This window comes from Ursus arctos, unplaced genomic scaffold (genome assembly GCF_023065955.2).
Source record: "Ursus arctos isolate Adak ecotype North America unplaced genomic scaffold, UrsArc2.0 scaffold_25, whole genome shotgun sequence".
In the NCBI taxonomy this organism is placed as follows: domain Eukaryota; kingdom Metazoa; phylum Chordata; class Mammalia; order Carnivora; family Ursidae; genus Ursus; species Ursus arctos.
In genome coordinates this window covers 20968723-20983035 of record NW_026622930.1, presented here as the reverse complement: position 1 = coordinate 20983035, position 14313 = coordinate 20968723, and the positions used below count along the sequence as shown (strand labels likewise).

Genomic DNA, 14313 nt, shown 5'->3' with positions numbered 1-14313 from the left:
ATATGTTATCTAGATATGAATATAAATTATCAGTAAAAAAAATTTAAAGGAGCAGGAAAAGGCAACAACAAAAGGGTAAGAAAATAAACCAAAAGTATATTTACCACCCAGCATTTATAGTAAATTTCTATGTTTTTAACATTCCTATCTTTCCTGAATTTTCCACAATGACTGTATAATTGGAAAGAAAAATATAATATATACTTAAAAGAAAGAAAAATATAAACATAACCTTTAGAGACAACAGATTAATAACAGGATGACAGCCTGGAAAATGTGTTTCAATAAAAGCTGTATTCAGAATTCCCTTTTTCTTGATAGTTGTTTCCTTCTCCCAAACAACTTTCTTGATCTCCTGACACCTTCCTAAGTGAGGTCATGTCACTAGTCTTCACCAACTGATGAGCTAAAGAATCGGGATCACAATGTCAATGTCTACTGTTCCATACTGGAGAATACTGGCTGACAAAAGAAACCATTTGTCATGAGTTTATGAGCTAAAAGAATAATTTTTTAAATCATGTATGATTCTATCTTTGCAATTGTGCTGAAGGACAGTCATTAGATTCAAAAATTAACTCTCTTAAAGAAACATTCTAAATACTAGAACAAACCTAAAAGTTGAAGGACTATGTGAAAGTATACTAATGTGCACTGACATGGCTTATGCAATCAAATTCTGCTTTGGGAAACAAATTAAAAATGGTTCGAGAATGATATTTAATCACAATTACAATTTGAAACCCAAAGAGAAATTATTAATCCGAGTAGAAAAACATCAATGTATACTCAAGAAAAATCTATCATTATGGTTAAAGATTTAAAGGAAGAACATTCCGTTGGATTAGAACTCTGTTCTCACCATTATAAGAAATACGAGCATGACATTTGTTGACAGAAAAAAAAAGAGTTGCTAAAATTGAGGAACGCCTGAAGAACTCTTTCAAGAACTATTTGTTTATTTAAGAACAATTTAAAGAAGCTGAACCACCTAAATCCTAATTAAAGGTGAGAAACGCATTTCCTTCAACTGAAGAAAAAACAGTACGTGTTCTCTGCAGCTTACTACCACCTACTGGTACAACAAAACTTCTCATTGATGAGAAAAATGATAATATTCATGCTTTCTGCTTTTCAGATGCTGAGCTTTTTCCAAGACTCTAGAAAGGACTCAGAGGGGTGACCTTGGGTGAAAGTCTCTAGAGTCTTAGAGAAAGCTCTTAGTCTGAAACCAGATGGTACAATTCTTAGCGTAGTTTATTTAGCTGTTCCCAACACATCAGTATTTAAAGGCATAAATATTGTTGTTTCTGTCTTAATGAACCTTATAAAGAAGACAGACAGCCACCAGAGCAAGTAATGAACCCTCATCAATTCACTCCCACTGAGGATCTATCAAAAACAAATGTCCATATGCAAACCTGAACACCGACCAGAGAGTAAAACTGCGTTCAATCCTGTAGGGGGACTGGCAGGGAGTCTTTACAAACTCAAGTCCACCTCTTTTGTTATTTGACCTAAAGAATCATCAGACTGTCTTCATTGTAATGATGCACATTTGTATGTATGAGAGCTATAATTTATTGATTCTCAAGTCTCTTTCCCTCAGAGCCAGTTTAAAACAATTAGGATTTGCAAGCTGTTCCACAAAAGATAAGCACCCAGCATCAGGGGTGATATTTCACAAAGGCTGACTAGTGCATGTTAAGTAGGTGATTGCTTCTGTGGCCTTCAAGCGCCTCAGCCGTCCCTGCCCAAGGCAACTGTCCTCCATGTTCAAGGTAATGATGCTGATATTTAAGGATGTTGGGGGGAGGTGGGAAGTGGATTTTAAGCTTAATCACTAACCAAGTTCAAATTTTAGAAAGCATTTCTCACTGTTTCAATAGCTGTAGGACTTGAGAGCTTTACTTTCTCCTTCAAGAGAAAAAATTAACAAGCCAGCAGAGGTTACCATGTACAATTATCAATTGTACCTATCTTCTTTATACCAGTGCTCCTCTATAACTTCAAACTCTCAAAAGCTTTTGGTAAGTTAATATAAGGTCAAAATTAACAGTCTAGTCCATCAGCCAGTTCTCTATTAAGTCAGCAGATAATGTAAGACATAGGCAACAGAATCAAAGAGATGCAATAGATTCCTGCATTCATCATTTACTGAATTGTCACCACCTTAGAAACGGAAGATGAAAGTAAATTTAAAAAATCACAGTCCCTGATGGGAGAAAAGGGCTTATGAAAGTACTATACATGGTGAGATAAGTAATATAACAAAATGCCAGGGGAGTCAGGTCAGGAACCTTTCACTCATCTGGAAAGATGAAGAAAAGTTTGACAGAGGAGAAGGAAACAGGATCCAGTTAAAAACCATCTGTCTCAAAGGAACTATGGGGCGCCTGGGTGGCTGGCTCAGTCAGTTAAGTGTCTGCCTTTGGCTCAGGTCATGATCTTGGCGTCCTGGAATAGAGCCCCTTGTTGGGCTCCCTGCTCAGCGGGGAGTCTGCTTCTCCCTCTCCCTTTAACCCTCTCCCCCACTCGTGCTCTCTCTCACTCACGCTCTCTCACTGTCAAATAAAAAAAATATATTTTTAAAAATATTTTTTTTAAAAAAAAAGGAACTAAAGAAGGTACAAACAAGCAAAGCGCTCACATCCTTTTACCAGGGTATAAATTTAACTGTCTCCAGATATTGGTAAATGTCCCTAGGGCAGGGGCAAGGAGGGGGTGGGTTAGTTAAATCATTCCCAGTTAAGAACTTTTTAGAGAATTAACACTTACACACACACACACACACACACACACACACACACACAGGATCTGATTCTTTATTGTATATTCCACTTATTCGTATTGCTACCATGCATTTCTTCTTTCTCCCACATACTCCCACGCTCCTCTACTGCATGGGTGAAGCCAGGAAGGCTCACCCCTCGGCTGCATTTTGCTCACTTTACTCCAATACCTCTGAATTCAAGAACAGAGTCACAGGGACCAGTGCCCAGCCAGCAGGAAGCAGGGATGTTTCTGGAAAACTCCATGCAGCATACAAAAAGACTGCTTACTCAGACATGTAGAAAAAAATTAGTAGCTGCTCAGATAATTATATATGTGCCAGCTGATAAAAATCAGTGCTGTATTAAAAGAAAATAAAGTTACTTAATAACCCCCTCCCTGTCTCACAATCAGAATGCTACAGATATTTTAGATTTATACACCCACACACTTCTAAAATAAATGAAGCAGCTTACAAAATTAAATAGAAAATAAAACATGTCAAGATAAAAAACAACAAATGAACACTCAAGAAAAAAAAAACTTACAGAAAAAGGATACTAACAAACCCAAGATGGATTTATTACTTATAATTAAACCCTAGATTTGCACTCTTGCATTTATTTGCCAACCAAAAGATATATATATTACAATATTCCCAAAATAGCTGATGAGAATGAAGTCCTCTGAGGGTACAGATGACCTCTACTAATTGTCCAAACTGCTTCAGACTGAGCAAGATATCAGCATGGACAAAGATGGTGCTAGCATCCCCAAGTTTCTGACACCGTTTCGTTTAAATTGGAGGAAGAAAACTGGAAGACATACCAAATCCAGGCAACAACCAACATGTACTTAAAAATAACACTCACTGTGTTACTTTAAAGCTTTAATTTGAAAACAGAGATTTCACATAAAAATTCCAATTTCCAGCTTCTCAAAAAATCCAGAGATCTGGCAACACTGGGGGTGAATTTTCCCATGGCAACATGGACACAGTACCTGCCCTAGAGTCAGGCACACACCTGCCTGTTCTCCCCAATCCCCACTGGACCTGCTTCATATGGTAAGTTACCTGACTGGCCCCACTTAGCAGTTGAGCTTGCAACTTTATTTTTTTTTCCCCGATGTGTGTTCCATGATTCATTATTTGCATATAACACCCAGTGCACCATGCAATATGTGCCCTCCTTAATACCCATCAACGGCCTATGCCAATCCCCCACCCCCCCCTCCCCTCTGAAACCCTCAGTTTGTTTCCCAGAGTCCACCGTCTCTCATGGTTCATTCTCCCTTCTGTTTACCCCCCCTTCATTCTTCCCCCCTTCCTTCTCCTACCGATCTTCCTATTGCAACTTTATTTTAGATAAAGAACCAAGACAAAGGAAGTTTACCAGTCTCCTTCCTCAGTTAAAAATGAGCAGTTCAATCATGAAGAATGAATCAAGGTTAAATGCCCAAAAGATAATGCTTTCCTGTACAGACAAGAAGGAAAAATGGATAATACAACTTTGATATTAGCCATCCCTACGGATTATAAAACCAGAAGGATATACTACTACTGAGCAGAAGGACTAAAACTACTTAGAATGTTTTCCCACTTAGAATGTTTCCCTATTGTATAGATCAGAAAGTACTTTCAGAACAAAAGTGTACTACAGTGCATAATTTGGCTTTCATTCTTCAACCCTCCCTGTATACACTGCCTTCCTACCATAGATGGAGTTACCTGCCCATGGCGTTATCAGCCCAGGTCCAAGCAACTGGGCTCAGCTGGCACAAGCAGGGGTTTAAAATGAAATTACGCACTGGAACTTGCTCTCCTGCAACAATCCCATCACCGTGAGGATGTGGCCAGGCTATGCTGTTGGAAAGTATGGGATCCATGGTTGCCCAGTGGCTGCCAGCTTAGATCAGTAGATCAGTCGGCTGAACATAGACAAGTTAGTGAGTCTAGGGATGATAACCAGACAGCTTAGCTAACCCATCACACAAACAATAAACATGTATTGTTGTATGCCTCCAAGGTTTGATCTGTTAGGCAGCAAAAGCTAACTGAAAAATATGGTTTCCTAATAAATCATTTGGTTTGGTTCAGAAGATGGTTAATTTCCTGAAGTTTCCTCTCAAGCCTACTCTCTGTGAGAAAACAGGTTGGTTTTAGGCTGCCTTCTAATGGTGGAAGAAAGAAAGGACAGATTCAAATTAGGATGCACAAAATAAGCATAAGCAGTTGATAAAACAAGTGAAAGGATAGAAATTTTTGAGAAAAAAAAAATTCTGATCATAAATAGCAGTTGGGGATATTTGTTCTCTCTATAACTTTAAGTTTTTTTAAAGAAACAAGCAATTTCTTAAGTATATTATGAAGTACACTGTTCTCTTTCCTCCTTATTTTTAAGGTACAAAAAGAGAGATGCCTACGTGGCTCAGTTGGTTAAGCGTCTGCCTTCGGCTTGGATCATGATCCAGGGGTCCTGGGATAGAGCCCCACATGGGGTTCCTTGCTCAGTGGGGAGCCTGCTTCTCCCTCTGCCTGCTGCTCCCCCTGCTTGCGCTGACAAATAAATAAAATCTTTTTAAAAAATAAAATAAAAAAGTATAAAAAGAAACTCCTCTTGACTTTCCTAGTGAACAAAACAACACTAAAAATTTTAAGAAAATATTTTGGGGCACCTGGGTGGCTCAGTCGTTAAGCATCTGCCTTCGGCTCAGGTCACGATCCCAGGACTGAGGCCCACTTCAGGCTCCCTGCACAGCAGGAAAGCCTGCTTCTCCCTCTCCCACTCCCCCTGCTAGTGTTCCCTCTCTCGCTGTGTCTCTCTCTGTCCAATAAATAAATAAAATCTTTTAAAAAAAATTTTTTTTTGAAAAAAAGAAAATATTTTATTGCTATTTATACCTTAAATTTGCATATTGCTTTATGGCTGACACAGCATTTTCATTAGCCTTTTCTCTTTTGATCTCCATTTCAATCCAGTAAAGTTGGTACAATTACAACTCTTTACTTTTGCTGAAGAAGAACAAAGCTTTGAGTAAAATATTTGTCTGTGATGACTCTGCTAAAAAGTTGCAAAAACAGAAGTGGAACCCACATCTTTCTGCCTCTAAGCTAGTGCTTTTTCCACTGCATTCTATCCATAAAAGAATGTAAATTCCAAATACACTGCCCAATCACTGAAGCGTTTTCTTTGTCCTCTCCTACTATATTTCTTATGATCCATCCTCCCCCTCCAAGAAATGCATTTAAGGCCAGAATGTTCCATATGTACTTGTTTAAAGTTTATACGATGAATATAAGATAATAAAGTATTGAAAACTTAAATGTGCTATAAATCCAACTTAGTACAACTATTTTAAGACATCTTTTAAATAATCCTTTCTCTTGTTAAGAATATTTACAACCCATTTCTGGCAGAAAAGTGTACCTATTTTTTCAGGAACCATATCCTAATACTTTAAACTTTAAAAAAAGATATTCTCTTCCTGGTGTATATGTATTTTCTATTTCTCTTTTTCTGCCACTCTCAATACCCATATTTCTTTCTGGCCCCATTCTTCTTTTACTTTGCATCTTTCGATCTTTCCTTTAACTCTTTTATAATAAAAAAACTGGAATATATTTTTACTGTACTTATTGATATGTTCATTTAACAGTTTGGCATTTATTCTTATTTTTAGAAGTGGATAAATAGATGATTTATATTTTCTTTCCAAAGTATTAAAGAAAAAAACATTTACAAAATTTATTTTAAAAAGGTCATTGGAGTTCTTAAGTTTGATTTGTACCATGAACTGTTTCTGGGAATGTTTTTAAATGTATGAACAGAAATTTTAAAACCTATAGGGTTAGAAATGAAATGCACTATAATATCATTTAAAACCAATTACATTTAAAAACTGAATTACTGGGAGTACATAGAAGTAGACCCCAGTTAAAAACCTCAATTTCAAAAACCTTTTTTAAAAACAAAAGTTAAAATAATATTAATGCTGAATAACTAAGGCTTTCACACAACAGATTACTGTATGACAATAACCCTACAAAGTAAATACTACTGTCATCAAAATATATACATAAAAGGCTTAAAGAAGCTAAGTTTAAGTGTCCAAGGTTATACAGCCACCAAGTGGCAAGGCTGAGTCTTAAACCTTTCTCCAAAACCCACATTCCTATTTATCCCTTCTCATCGCCACTGGCACCACTCATCATTCAGGACTTTTCTCAACTCAGTCCTAGCCACCAAAATGGTTTCTCTAACTGTGAGTCTTTTCCTAGCCATTTCAAACTTTCACAGACACTCCACTGCCCATGTAAGATTGAGTCTAAGTTCTTGAATCAGGAATTCAAGACCCTCAGCTAGTCACCCCCTTCTCCAACAAAAAAACCATAGATCGGCTATCCTCCCTAACTTCCCCCTTTCCTAATATCATTAGTTCTGTCTAGAACACCTTCTGCTGTGTACTACTGCCACTTATTGAAATTCTACTCATCTTTCCAGGCATAGCACAAATAATAACAATCTCAGTGAAGCTTTCCATCTCCAGCCAGAAGTGATCATTCCTCCCTCTGCATTCTTATAGTTCTATAATCATAGCAAGACATTTATTAAACATGTCCTTAAAATGTAATTATTTGTGCCAGGGAATTTTTTTTTAATTCCTCGAATATGGCATACTCATTTCCCTGCTGGATTCATAGCCTAGAACAGTCTTTCACTCCTTTTCCCTTAGCTAACTCTTTTTCCTTCAAATCTCAGTTTACAGGAAACTACCCTTAAAAAGCTTTCCTTCACTGCCCCAGCCCAACTCTGGGCCTACCTGCCATAGTGGATACTACCTCATCACAGCCGACGGACTGCTAACTGGCTGTTTACTTGTCTGTTCCCTCAGTAGACTCTAAATTTCATCAGAGATTCCATCAATTTTGTTTATGGTTGTGTTTCAATACCTTGCATTGTGCTGGGCCTGTAGTTGGAACATTTTTAAATGAATTTACAATTTTCTTTATTATCCTGTTTGATTAATCCAGAGACAAATTTCAAAGTACAGGACTTTGCAAATAGCGTGTACTAATTAAATAACTGCTGCATGAAATAATTCTAGCAGTAAATGGCCTAGATTAATTATCTTAAACCTTCAAACAATAGGGATTGAACTGAAAAACAGCATAAATATGAATACTTGATAATGTCTATTTAGAGTAAACAAGAATAGACATTTCAAATTGACTAGAACACTTGTTAAAACTTATAACTGAATCAAACCTAGAGGGTTTCCTCAACGTACCACAAATCACTTTAATTTATCATTGTCATCTGCAGATACCTGCATTCCTCAAATATTATTTACCTGTACTATGGAACTCTAAACTCCAAATTACCTAAGCTCTTTATCATATGGGTCCATTCTCAGTACTGCTTCAATGTACCAATTGCTGCTCACAGGTAAACCCACTTTGCCATTTTAAAGGCCTCACTCTTCCACCATCAAGCTTTTTCTTTCTTTCTAAGACCTATAAAATTTGCCTATCTCCTCTTCCTTTAAAATACTATCATAGGGCTTTTGGTGTTTGGCTCTGAGGAGGCCAAGGTGCAACCGCCTTCAGCTATCCCGAATCCAAGTTCATCCAACATCAGCCAATTCCACCATGCCACCTAACTTTGACCCCAACGAGATCAAAGTCTTATTTCACACTGGTGGGGAAGTTGGTGCCATGTCTGCCCTGGCCCCAAAGATCAGCCCCCTGGGTCTGAATGAAGTAGTACCTTCTGCCTCTGCCCTGATTATCAAAGCCCCCAAGGAATCACCAAGAGACAGAAAGAAGCAGAAAAACATTAAGCGGGGCGCCTGGGTAGCACAGTCCTTAAGCGTCTGCCTTTGGCTCAGGGCATGATCCCGGCGTTCCAGGATCAAGTCCCACATCAGGCTCCGCCGCTGAGAGCCTGCTTCTTCCTCTCCCACTCCCCTGCTGTGTTCCCTCTCTCCCTGGCTGTCTCTCTGTCACATAAATAAATAAAATCTTTAAAAAAAAAAGAAAGAAAGAAAAACATTAAGCACAGTGGAAATATCACTTTTGATGAGATTGTCAACATTGCCCAACAGATGTGTCACAGATCTTTAGCCAGAGAACTCTCTGGAGCCATTAAAGAGATCCTGGGGATTGTCCAATCTGTGAGCTGCAATGTTGATGGCTGGCACCCGCATGACATCATAGATGACAACAACAGGCGGTGCAGTGGAATGCCCAGTAGTTAAGAACTACAAAGAAAAACATTTTAGGGACACCTGGGTGGCTCAGTTGGTTAAGTGTCTGCCTTCGGCTCAGGTCATGATCCCAGGATCCTGGGACTGAGTTCCGCATTGGGCTCCTTGCTCAGGGTGGAGCCTGCTTCTCCCTTTGTCTGCCACTCTCCCTGCTTGTGTGCACAATCTCTCTCTCTCTCCCTCTCTCTCTCTCTCTCTCTCTGACAAAAAAATAAAATCTTAAAAAAAAAAGAAAAATATTTCAATAATGGATCATTTGACAACCAAATAAATAAATAAATAAATACTAATCATAGGTCACTTCTTCAATGACATCTCTCTTCATTCAGAAAAGTCTAGTTCAGGCTTACTTTAATTTGCTCCTCCATTCAGCCCTGAGTTCATTCATCCATGAGCACTCATTCATTCATTCATTCATGAACACTTACATGAATACTTACATCGCTAATGCATAGGGTAGACTCTAAATGTTCTAAATCCAGCTAACTCGATTCATGTAACCACAAATACTCCCATCTCCCAAACACTCCAAGCACCAGCATTGTACGGATCTACATTAAGAGTTACAAGAATTTCAGGGAGGTGTGCATATCTGAGAAAGGCCTGATCAGTCTTTTAGGATCATTGGTAACCATTAATAACAAGACACCAGAAACAAGGTTAACAATCTAAAGGACAAACTGAGAAATATATTTACAATATGTGAGAATGAAGGGATAGGAAAAAAAAACAACAGTGCAGTAATAAAGGATACAAAATGATATGTGAACAGGCTATTCACAGAATACATACATCCCTAACATATAACATAATTTCACTAATAATTGCAAATTAAAATGATAAAATCATATTCTTGTTTCTCTGTTTTGTACAGATGAAAAAAAACTTTGGCATGGGTACACCTTGCTATAAGAGTATTAACTAGAATAATTTTTCAGGGTGCCTGGGTGGCTCAGTTGGTTAAGCGTCTGCCTTGAGCTCAGGTCATGATCTCAGGGTACTAGGATCCAGCCCTGCATGGGCTCCCCACTCAGTAGGGAGTCTGCTTCTCCCTCTCCCTCTGCCCCTCCCTGCCCCTCCTGTGTGTGTGTGTGTGTGTGTGTGTGTGTGTGTGTGTGTATGTGTGCACGCACTCTCTCTCAAATAAATCTTTTTTTTTTTTTGGCACTTTTAATTTCTATTTAGGATTCACTTGATGGCCAAGGACTAATGTGTAGGATAACCACTTCATTACTGAATATGTAAACTCTCTAAAAAAATAAATAAATAATATAGAATAACTTTTCTGGAAAACAACTGGCAAGACAAATAAAAATAATATGCATGTTTTGACTCAGAGATTCTATGTCTATAAATATTATTCCAGAAAAACAAAAGAAGATGGATGTATACATTTTGTGTGTAGGTGTGTATATAATTTCACTGCAGAATTAGGAAAAAAAAAAGAAAGAAAGAAAAGAAAAAACAAACAATACATTAAATGGATCTAGTCATTGAGACACTGGTAGCAGTTAAAACAGACAAGGTGGAAATTTATGTGCTAACATGTAATACATTAACAAGAAAGAAAAACACATTATAGAATAGCATGAACAGACTGAAAACATTTCATAATAGAATCAACCCAGTGACAATATTATACGGATAACAACAAACTCTAGATTATTTTCATATTACTCCCAGATGTATCAAGACTGCAGTTGAGAATTTTTGGGCTAGATTACCCTATCAGGCTCCTCTAACTCTAAAATTCTTTAATTCTAAGAATTTTGTACAACATAGATCTTGTACATGGTGTTATTGCAAGGTCCCAATGCGTCTCCCCTCCATGTTTAAGGGCCCTTTATCAAATTTCAACATTGAAATATCAGGACTCCTGGGTGGCTCAGTTGATTGAACATCCCACTCTTGGTTTCAGCTTAGGTCATGATCTCAGGTTTGTGGGATCAAGCCCCAAGGAGTCAGGCTCCATGCTTAATAGAGCATCTCCTTGAGATTCTCTCTGTCCCTCTCCCCCAGTCCCACCCCCTCCCAAATAATAATTAAATCTTAAAAAAAAAAAAAAAAAAAAGGTTAACAGAACCATTTGAACATATAGAGATAAATAACAGTAAACACTGCTTATGTGGTATGTCTAATCTAAAAATGTTAACTGTAAATCAAATCTGATTAGAGAACAATCATAAACAGCAATGGGGCCTCTTTGCAATGGGCAGGGCTGGGATTTGTCAAAATATCTGGTGACAAAGACCACTGTTTTGGCACCAGATAGCAAGCAAGTAAAAAAAAAAAAAAAAAAAAAAAAAAAAAATCTATCTGAACCTCAACTGCCTCTATTGTAAAATGAAAATAAGAATAAAAGTATTATATAGATAACATGTAAAGGGTGCCTATTACATTGCTTGGGACAAAATAGGTTCTCAAATACTTGTCTAACAGAAACAGTTACTTCATTGTTGCTTTTGTTAAGGTATCTAGTTTGTTGCCCTGAATTTTTGTAACATCAAATCTGTTTTGTCCATCTGAATTTTTGTAACATCCCTTTCACAACCATCCTATTTTATCTTTATACCGCATGTTAGAAAAGAGTTTCTTGCCCCCCAGAAGTCTACCTGTTGAAATATTCTTACCCACCATATGTGAAAATCTGTTAACTCAGAAACTTAGGGAGAAAACATACTTACAAAGCACACCCCCAAAACTCCGTGTTGTTCTCCTCTGTGTTCTCCTCAGTGCTCTTCTTAGGCACATATGTCTGCCTCCTATCATTTCTTCATGAGGTTCAGGGCAAAAGGCCTAGTCAAGTAGATGATCTTTGGTCGCCTCTACACTTTCCCCAAACCACCTATAGATAAATGAAACAAGGGGGTAAAATACAACTACAATCTTAATTTTTTTATATAATAAAAGATAAAAACCCTCACCATGCACAATTTACAGCATAACAGACAACAAAGAAAGTGTTTCTTGGATCGTGCAAAAGCCCCAGTGAACTCACAGGAATTCTTCACATCTAAGTACCCAGCCAGCATACTCTTCACTGATCCACTCATGCCTGGTCACCCCTTGGGCTGGCTAGTGTGAACTGTAGCCCAAGTCCGGCTAACTATACTGTCCCTGAGCATGTCTATCTGTGGGGTAAACTCGCTAAGGCAGATAACGAAGTTAACATGTTACTTCTGAATTTAATGGCCCAACTGTATTTCTAGCCAGTAATGAACTATCTGTTAGTGCTCCTAAAGGAAATATTTTATAAGCTGCCCAACTCTTCCGACGCTGATACAGCGTTCCCGAGAGCAGCAGACTTTAGTTACCATTGAACAGGTACAAAACGTCAAGTTATATCCCAGGCAAGTTAACACCAGAATGAGTCCAATATCCTTGACAGCTCAGGCTTCGCAGCTGCTAGCAACAAGACTAGCTGCCCCCCAAAAAAGAACTGCGTAGTTCAAATTCCCTGGATAACCTGACTGTGAACACTCAGCTGAGGGAGGGGCGTCGGGACAACAGGCACGCTGCCTCCCCCCCACCTTGGCACACACTCCACCCATCTCGGCCATACCCCAGATTTCCACGCAGCTTTGGCGTCCCCACCTCTGGGACTAGGGGAAGCGGGACCTAAAACTTATAGGATAGGATAGGGAGATAGTAAAGAAAGGGCGAGGAGGCGGTTGGGGGCAGGTACCTGAGATAGAAGAGGACCCCAGGTCCTTAAAGCCGGATCATCGCCGAGGCCCCTCCCGGCTCCCACGGCCGCCAGCGACCCAGAAGGTGCAACTGACCTGACGCTGCGGCGCAACCGACTGTGCTCTCCCCAGACTCGCAGCTATGGCAACTTGAACTAGCCGCCTAGCCACAGCAAGAGAACAAGACCCCGCTCCTGCCGCTTGGCCCTCTGGGAGTTGTAGTCCATCTTGTCCTCAAAAGTGAGGAGTCGTCGAGAGAGAAGCCCGAAGAGAAACTTCAAATCCCAGGATGCCATATGACAGGCTTTAGAGCGACTTTACCGGAAGAAGCCGGATTAGCTGGCACCTGAGTCCCTAGGCCGCGCCCTCTTGCCCTGTTCTTTTTTTTTCTTAAAGGGCCAGTAGCTTATATAGGAAGGAAACACCTGATGGTGAATTAGCTGCCTTGCCCCCGACTGTAATTTATTCAGAAAAGTCTAAAATATTTACTTTTTTAAAAAAAATAAGAAAAATTCAAAGTAGTTACAATAATAACAGACTCCGTTTCTTTCATTCCTTTCAGAATAGGGAAGAGTAATTTCCAGAAGTGAAATGTACAAATCCCCTTAATACCAGAGCCCAGTGTCTTTTTCTGAAGGCTCACAAATTCTTAGAACTGGAAGGGAACAGAAATTATCTAGTCAAACCCTTTAGGCCCGGAAGGAGTGACTTACCCAAGATCACATAGCTCATTAACAGCAAACCAAAAGTCTATAGGGCTGTCACTGCAGGATTGCTGCTACATTCAGTCTAGGGTGTCATCTCCTCAGTCATTCTAGAAGATGAGAGAGACGCATTCCACGGAGAGCAGTTGGTTTCAGTCGAAAAAAAAAAAAAGCTATAAAGAACTCAGCAAAGAATTCAACTTTGGAAAAACTAAGAAGAAGTGAAAATCAATTAGTCATGTAGAGCTTCATTTCCTTGTGCTCTGCCAAAAACACCATTGATTGCTTCCTCTTCAAGGCTAAAATCAAAATTTACTTTATCTATAAAAGCTTTCCTGGCTACCTCAAGAAGAGCTAGATCACTTTAAATGCACAGTTTCCTTGTTCTAATAATTTTGCGCTGTAATTATCCATTTCCCATTTGGTCCCTTCCATCAGACTCAGCCTTTCAAAGGCAGGAGCCAAATCTTTTAAAATCAGTATCTCTCTTCTCAGTCTTTCCTCACTTCCCACTCTCCCTTCACCTCTCTCTCTCTCTCTCTCTCTCCACCCCCCCATACACGCACAAAATCATAAATAATTAGCATACAAATTTGATATATTCGAATAATTCAATTATTTTCTCTGGCCAACATTGAGGGGTAAAGTTTATTTCATAACCAGTTTAAACATAAAATAATTCTTCTAGGGGCGCCTGGGTAGCGCAGTCGTTAAGCATCTGCCTTCGGCTCAGGGCCTGATCCCAGCGATCTGGGATCGAGCCCCACATCGGGCTCCTCCACTGAGAGCCTGCTTCTTCCTCTCCCACTCCCCTGCTGTGTTCCCTCTCTCGCTGGCTGTCTCTCTGTCACATAAATAAATAAAAAAATCTTTAAAAAAAATAA

General features: G+C 39.0%; 1 protein-coding gene across 7 annotated transcripts in view; it reads right to left on the bottom strand.

Moving 5' to 3' along the window:
• Positions 1-14313, bottom strand: part of CEP128 (centrosomal protein 128) — a 500403-nt gene that overhangs the window by 364536 nt on the left and 121554 nt on the right. For 2 of the 7 annotated variants that reach the window (XM_057318321.1, XM_057318320.1), the window contains exons 4-5: positions 13439-13539; positions 11724-11884 (exon numbers count right to left, since the gene is read on the bottom strand). The gene's annotated coding sequence lies outside the window, so the exon portion shown is untranslated. Of the gene's footprint in view, positions 1-11723; positions 11885-12724; positions 12972-13438; positions 13540-14313 lie in introns of those variants that run through there. The other 5 variants (XM_057318322.1, XM_057318319.1, XM_048219819.2 and 2 more) reach the window with 5 other exon arrangements.